At 34.8% G+C, this 7429-nt stretch overlaps 1 pseudogene; it reads right to left on the reverse strand.

The window, feature by feature from the left end:
* Positions 1-5089: 5089 nt before the first annotated feature.
* LOC123231370 lies at positions 5090-7102 on the reverse strand (annotated as a pseudogene).
* Positions 7103-7429: the final 327 nt, after the last annotated feature.

Raw genomic sequence — 7429 nt, forward strand, 5'->3', positions numbered from 1 at the left:
ATCTAGTAAATTCATTCAGACAGCTATGAATGTTGTTTGGTTGTTTGAATTGTGTTTGACTCTTACTTAATGAGTCATTTCCATCTCTCCAGCTCATTTTACAGAGGTGGAAAATGAGGCAAATAGGGATAAGTGACTGGCACAGGGTCACACAGCTCTTAACTGTCTGAAGCCAGATTTGAACTCAGGAAGGTGAGTATTCCTGACTCCATCCCCAGTATTCCATCTACTACACCATCATAGGTGCCCTAAAGAGATAATAAGTAGTTCTTTACACATCCTTTGGTATCCTCTTTTTTTCCCTCAGCCAATATATTACTTTCTCATATGTATTTGTGGACTTTATTTTAGCAATACCACCTATAAATACTTTGTATAAGGTAAATAAGCATACATTTTGTCCCTATTTGGAGAGGTTTTATTTTTGATAATAAATATATTATGTACCCTGTCAATAAAGATGCTTGTGTTTGAGAGGAAGACAGTAAAATGCTTTACTATTATATTATGTAACCACTGTGAAGCATGTGAATCAATAATTATGGATCTAATATGGACTTGACAGTTTTTCAGAAAATCTAGAGTTTTACTCACATCTCTTGATTTCATTGTTCTATTATTCATCATATTATGAATACACATACTTTATGTTTCATTTTGATTTGTGTGTTCATGTAGACACTAGAAATTCTGATAGAAGGCTCTCTCTCTCTCTCTCTCTCTCTCTCTCTCTCTTTCTCTGACTTCTTGAATTACCTTAATATTTTGACTTTTTATTGCAATTACTGACCAAGGGTATTACAAATTTATGATATACTTTTTTATTCCATTCAGCACATTTCTTTTTTTTTGTTTGTTGTTATCTTTCATCAAGCAATATGAGTTCAGAATTTTCTGCTGTACATACCTCCTAGACATTAACCTAATTTTCCAACATCTTTTTTCAAATCTTCAATATTTTATCTACTGATATTTTTAAAAAGCATATATGACACCTTTCCTTAAAAGTATTCCTGAAATACTTTCACTATCACTATTCCATTTGCCCTTACTCTGTCAATGACCCTAACATACACTATTGCATACAAGTTCTGAAATATGTTTACATTCTCTGTCAAATATTGAGATAGAACATATTTCTATGTGATTGAACTAATCTATTTTGTTTGTTTTGGATAGTTGATTTGAATTTGAATCATCAAACTTAAGGGATTTTTTGAAATGGCATTCTATATATGCTCACCTTCATTTCAAAGGACTTGAAAAAATCAAAATTATTTTTGCCATCCATCTTATTAGTGGATAACCATAGAAGGGATTTGTATCAAGCATAGATTTTTCAATGCCTTATGGTTTTTCTACTTTTCCTGATCACATTTAAATAACTTCTTAATTTTTATTATTATTTAATCTAATTTGAGTTTAGAAATTGTCCTTTTTTTTCATTGCCCTCTGTTGATCTTCATTGTATTGTACCATAACTGAGAAATGAAGATATCATTGCCAAAAAGCATTATTAAGTTCTTGTTTTTAACTGGTAATTTTTTTGAATTTCATGATATAACACTCATGAATAATAAACTAATTCATGAGTCAATTTTGTGCTTACTTGTGATTCAGTCACTTTAATGCTTAGTGCTGTCTTCACTGAAATATTTCCAGGAGGTCAGGTATTAGCATTTCTCCAATGTATCCTGCCTTCTTCTGTCAGTACACTAAGGAACAGTACACTTTTTCTATTATCATTCATGTCACGGTAATCATCAGGATGGTTACAAATAAGGCCAGCCTACAATCCCATGCTGTCTCACACTATCCATCAGTTTCAGTGTAAAACTTCACTTAGCTATCATCTCTTTAATTTGTTGTTGCCCAATATTCTACCTACCTCCCAACAACCCCGTACATGTATGTCTATACATTTTACTGCACAATGTTCTGAGTTTTGAGAAGAGTTGTTGTGGTGGTGGTACACATTGTTATATACATGATTTCTATTATATGTGATCTCTAATAGATGAGGAAACACTTGGGGAGTGATTTTCTCAAGGTCATTCAGATATTAGGTATCAGAATCAGAATTTGAATCCAAGAAATCTAACTTCAGAAAAAGTATTCTTTTCTATTGTATCTGGCATGTGCTGACCACATGGTTTAGGCCTTGGGAATATAAAGAGAAAATAAACAAATAAAACAGACCCTTTTCTCAAGGATTTTTCATTCCATTGAGAAAGAAATAAGAAACATAGAAATAAATGGATACAAAATACAAGGTTAATACCAAGTTATTGCAGGGAGAGGGCATTAGTAATTGAGAGGATCAGGAAAGGTAACAAGAACAGATTTTTGAAGGAAATTCAAGACATGGAATGAAAAGTTTCCTTTCCAGGCAAGGACAAGAGCTTGTGTGTCTTTACAAGAACTTAGGAGATGGAATGTCAATGTATAGAAAATAATTTTCAGTCAGTCCATTTGCCTGGAACACAAAGGATATGCAATAAGCCTAGAAAGGTAGTGTAAAAGGGAATTCTTAATCCTTTGCTCTAACTTAACTGAGGAAAGAGCTGACTGGTTCAGTGGACAAAGAGTTGGGCCCAAAGATAAGATATATATATAACCTATAGTGTAGATTTGACCTGGTTAGCTAGGCTGAAGAGTTATTAGTGAGACTCTCTCAAATGACAGTTTTTAGGTAGTTTATAGGTTGATATAAGATATAAGAAGCTTTAGGTAGTTTTTAGGTAGTACTAGGGTAGATAGTTAAATATCTCTCACTTTCTTTCTTATCTTTCCATCTTTACTATCTTTTCTCAATTAAAACAAAAATTTGTTAAATTGTTTTAACCTCTACAGTAGAATTACTCATTAGCAAATTATTCAGTCTGGTTCTACTCTCTAGTGATGCTTATGTTTCTTCCCCCTCTTGTTCCAACTAGCATGAAACACTAATACTTTCGTTTTCCCAGCAGCTGTGACCCTTTGAGAGGGCACCACTTCTCTATGAAAATCACACACTTTGTCCATTGGTTTTCAAGCCTAAGAAGCTTACTTTATCCTTTTTTAAATGTATTGCCTCTTCTTATATCCAGTAAGTCTCATTTTGTAGACTGAGGGACTTTCTAGTCCTTAAGGTGAGTTGAGTATGTTTAGAGGATTGGTACTACATCTTGGTATTTGTGATGGTACATATCTCTGGTAGAATAAACTGTTCAGAGAATACAGTGTGATGGAGATTAAATATTCTGAGATGATGTATAGGTTAATGTGGCAAAATATGAGTAGATAAGTATTATGAAGAAGAGTAACCATATATGAAAGTGAATGAATGTGCTGATGTGACTGATAGCATAAGTTTTCACTTATGAATTTTGAGGAGTGTATATAGGAAAGGCTAACCTTCTCCACTATGGCTTTGAAGAGATTATGCAGACTTTGTGTTAACGTGGTCTGCAACAAAACATTATCAATATTTGGAGAGCAATGAGGGAAAACCTTTAAAGGTACTTGTCTCACTGTCACTGCTTTGAGCCTCCAGTAGTCTCTGTAAGGAGAAAGTCATGGAAAATGGACAGGAAACCAATAATTTAGGGATTCCTTAAGATCAATGTGAGTGCTGTAAAGGCAGGTTTACTATTTTTGTACCACAATGCATGCCTTTATGACCCAGCTACCAACAAAAATAATTTCCAATATTCTCATCTGGATGACTCACATACCTCCATGTGTCCCTTCTAGAAGCCCATCTTACATTTTTGCAATTTCTTCATACTTAGAATATGTAGACATAGTATGGATAATTTCTGCTTCCAAATCAAGAAAGGTTATTTCGTTGAAGAAGGTCCATGCATTTGTCTTAAAATTCTCTAGCCTCGTAATCTCTAAATCAGAAGCTGTTTGATTAGCCAAAATGATTTGGTATACAGATGCTGTTATATTTTAATGGCCCTACCCCTGCTCATATTTAGATTGCCCCAGAATCACCTGAAAAAAATCTAATATGTAACTTTTCAGGTGTGTTTATAATTTTTTTTGTCAAAACACTTTCCAATGTCCCTACGTTGGTATACTATCATTTAATCTTTGGGACAATCTAAATTGTAACAAATACTTGGAAGACAGAACATAAGAAGTTTAGATAAATCTTTTATCTTGCTAGAGTTAACTAAATCAGTAGAAATTATCTTCAAAATGTTTCAGGAAAATCAGTTAGATAGGAGCTGGGTACTCTATCTCAATGATGAAAATAAGATTCATACTAAAATTAACTGAAAAGTATCATTTGAAGACTTCACAAGGGAGACTAATCAATGTCATTTATAGATAATAGAATCTCTAGTGTCTAATTTTTATTATGCTCTAGACATAAATAATATATTGACTTCTTAACTTATAGCCCACTGTCACATATTTATTGCATTGTTAAATATAGTACAAACATAGAAAAGCAAAAACTGAAAATAAAAGGATCACATGGATGCCATTATTAAAATCCTTCAGGTAAAAATTAGTTGGAATGAAGAAGGTATTGAAGATCTGATTTTTATTAATGGAATAGTATTTTAGGTAGAATTGAAATTTTTAAAAGGTCTTAAATATGACACAATTATTTGTTCTCAGAAATGCAGGACCACCAATGCACCAAATGCAGCTACCAAAGTTTTCTTTTCCTTAAATAATTAAATGTAGTAACATAAATGTGCATTAGATGACAAATAAGGTGAAAGAAAAATGTTATGACAAATTGTTTCAAGAATAAAAAAGTAATTTTTTTCTTATAGAAAATATTTACTATTGTGAGCAAATGTTAAGTATTATGCTTTCTGATGATCACAATGTAATAATCAGTGAATGTGAAACAACTATATATATCTACATTTCCAATTTTTCCCACCATAATTCTAAATCAAAGTTGAAAAAATGGATTTTGTAAAAATTCAGGAAGGCTCTAGTGTTGGCACCACAATTGCCATAAGATAGTAAAATGAAATAAGGAATACTCTTAAAAGGATTTAAAAAAAACATTCTTTCTACAATAACAGGGCATATTAAGAAGCAGGAAAGAAAAGAATAACATCCAAAGAAGGAATCTCTAATCTGGGGTTGATCTCCAGTACCAAGATCGAACCTTGAAGTCATCACCACAAGTCATGAAGTCAGAGTTGGTGAGAGAGTGCACCATACAATAGATAATATTATTGTGCCCCATGGAAAGTAGATTTCTTTATTCAGCTGTTCATGAATCCCAGCAGCAAAGACTAATTATCTTTTCAACAGAAAATGATACATAATTTTCTCTGTGCTTAAAGACTGCTTGAGTTTGGCATACTTGTCATCCATTCAAACCAGAACCTGTATATCTGACTAATGTTCATCCTCTTGAAATTTCCCAGAGTTTGACAGAATCCTTTCCACTTGAGAGAATATATTTTGAATTTTTGGAAAAAATTACAGAGCAGACTTCAGTACCATTATGTGCCTTCTCAAATGTAGTAATACAGCAATTTGAGACACTATCCCTAATTTGATGCAGCCATCCTTGCTACCAGTCACATACATGTTGGCACTGGGATTACAATTAACTGAACATATTGCATCAGTGCATTGATCTTGAGGGTTGCAAGACATGAAACATTTAAATGTATTCATATCATAAAACTGAAAGGGGTGAATGTTGGATTCCAACAAGTATGAAGTCTCCAGAAGGATGAAATGAGATTGAAAGTAACATTTCAGCTTCCTGGTACTAGAATTTTCTCCATTTACATATGTAACTTCATCTACATGATCTTATAGAGTTCTGATAACACGGTGATTTTCCATAATCTGCTGGACAGTCTCATTCATCACATTTCTATTGACATAGTACTTTTTCCTAACATTCTTTCTGTATCTAGTATTTTTATTGAAGCATCAGAAAATCAGTAGCTATTAACTATCCATCTCCACTGTACACAGCCACACAGTCCTTTATGAGATGTGACATAGCAGGTTTTGTATTGTGAAGCCACTGGAGACATGGTCTGAACATCTACATCAAACTCCAGGTCATTTCTACTGCCAGGGGCAACTGCATCTGAGCATCCAATTGAATACTGTCAGTATCATCATTTTCCATTCTTAGTTTGATGAAATGGAGAAACTATTCAGAGGGTACTGTTGTGAGGGTTTATTTAGCAATTAAATTAGTAATAGTGTTGGACCTAGCAGGAAGGGCTGGAGAATTCCAAGATGGAATGAAGGAGCAGGAAGTGGGCTTATGCTCTGAGAGAGACTCCATTAGTGGTTAGACATAACTGTTGTTAACCCTGGGAGATCTCAGAGTTAGAGAAAAACTTCATCCTGATTCCCTGGGATCCTGAGTGGTGAAGGCTTTCAGCAAGTGGACAAGACCTGCAAAGCTGCTCCAAGTGGGGAAGTGGTTTGGGATCTGGTGGACAGCATTTCAAACTCACTCTCCCTACCTGGGTACCTTGGATCACTTGGTGGAGTTGGCTCTTGGCATCCAGTGACCATCCTTGGATTACCATGAGACCCCAATTGCCCTTTAGCTGTGCTGACCAAACCTGGCTGGAACCAGGTTTGAAGGAGCCTTCCCTGTGACTCCATTACTGCTCCTTTGGGCCCTGCCTGGCTTAGGTCAATTAGGATAGAGTAGTTAAGTCCTTCCCTGCCCCCTGTGTTTTGCCCTTAGGTTTTCAAGTGTAGAAATCCCCATACCCATTCTTTATTTAGTTTCCCTCAAATAAACTGCATAAACTTTACCTTTGCCTGCTGGTTCCGTAGACCCTGGCCTAGGGTGAGCTGGGTGTCCATTGGGCCAACTGCCATTCTTGTGTCTGATAAAACAGTGAACCCTGGTCTCCCTATCCTGGTTGGTCCTGTCTCTCCTTCAACCCAGTGTGGACCCACAAACCATTTAGGTTATATTTTAATAATAATTAACATCCCTGGTGCCCCACTTTTACAGTACAGACACAGACTGAGGCTTGACTTCATTGATGAGACAGTTAGCAATATTGATACAGCCATCATAGAGCAAATGACTGATGATTAATCTATAGAGCTATTACCTATCTTTTAAGTTCACTTTTATTCTGTACATTTTGGTGAAATTTTTAACAATCTCCTCCTTTCACCTTATTTCCAGAACTTAGTCTGCAGCTGGCAGGCTCCCACAGTTCCAAGTTCTAAGCTTGTAAAATGGTAGCAAAAAGTCACATAATAAACTCTTAAACATTAACTTTTACCTGCATCAGAAACTTAAGGCTTTGAAAATTAAAAATATAGAATCTTCCCCCAATTTGAGGAGAAAGAATAGGCATTAGTAGGCAATGTAGGGCACAAATGTGGGGTGGTGAGTTTATCACAATGGTAAGCATATAGCATTTGAGAAATGCGTAAAACTTCATTGACAGGTTCCAGTGAATAT

Source organism: Gracilinanus agilis, chromosome 1 (genome assembly GCF_016433145.1).
Source record: "Gracilinanus agilis isolate LMUSP501 chromosome 1, AgileGrace, whole genome shotgun sequence".
NCBI lineage: Eukaryota > Metazoa > Chordata > Mammalia > Didelphimorphia > Didelphidae > Gracilinanus > Gracilinanus agilis.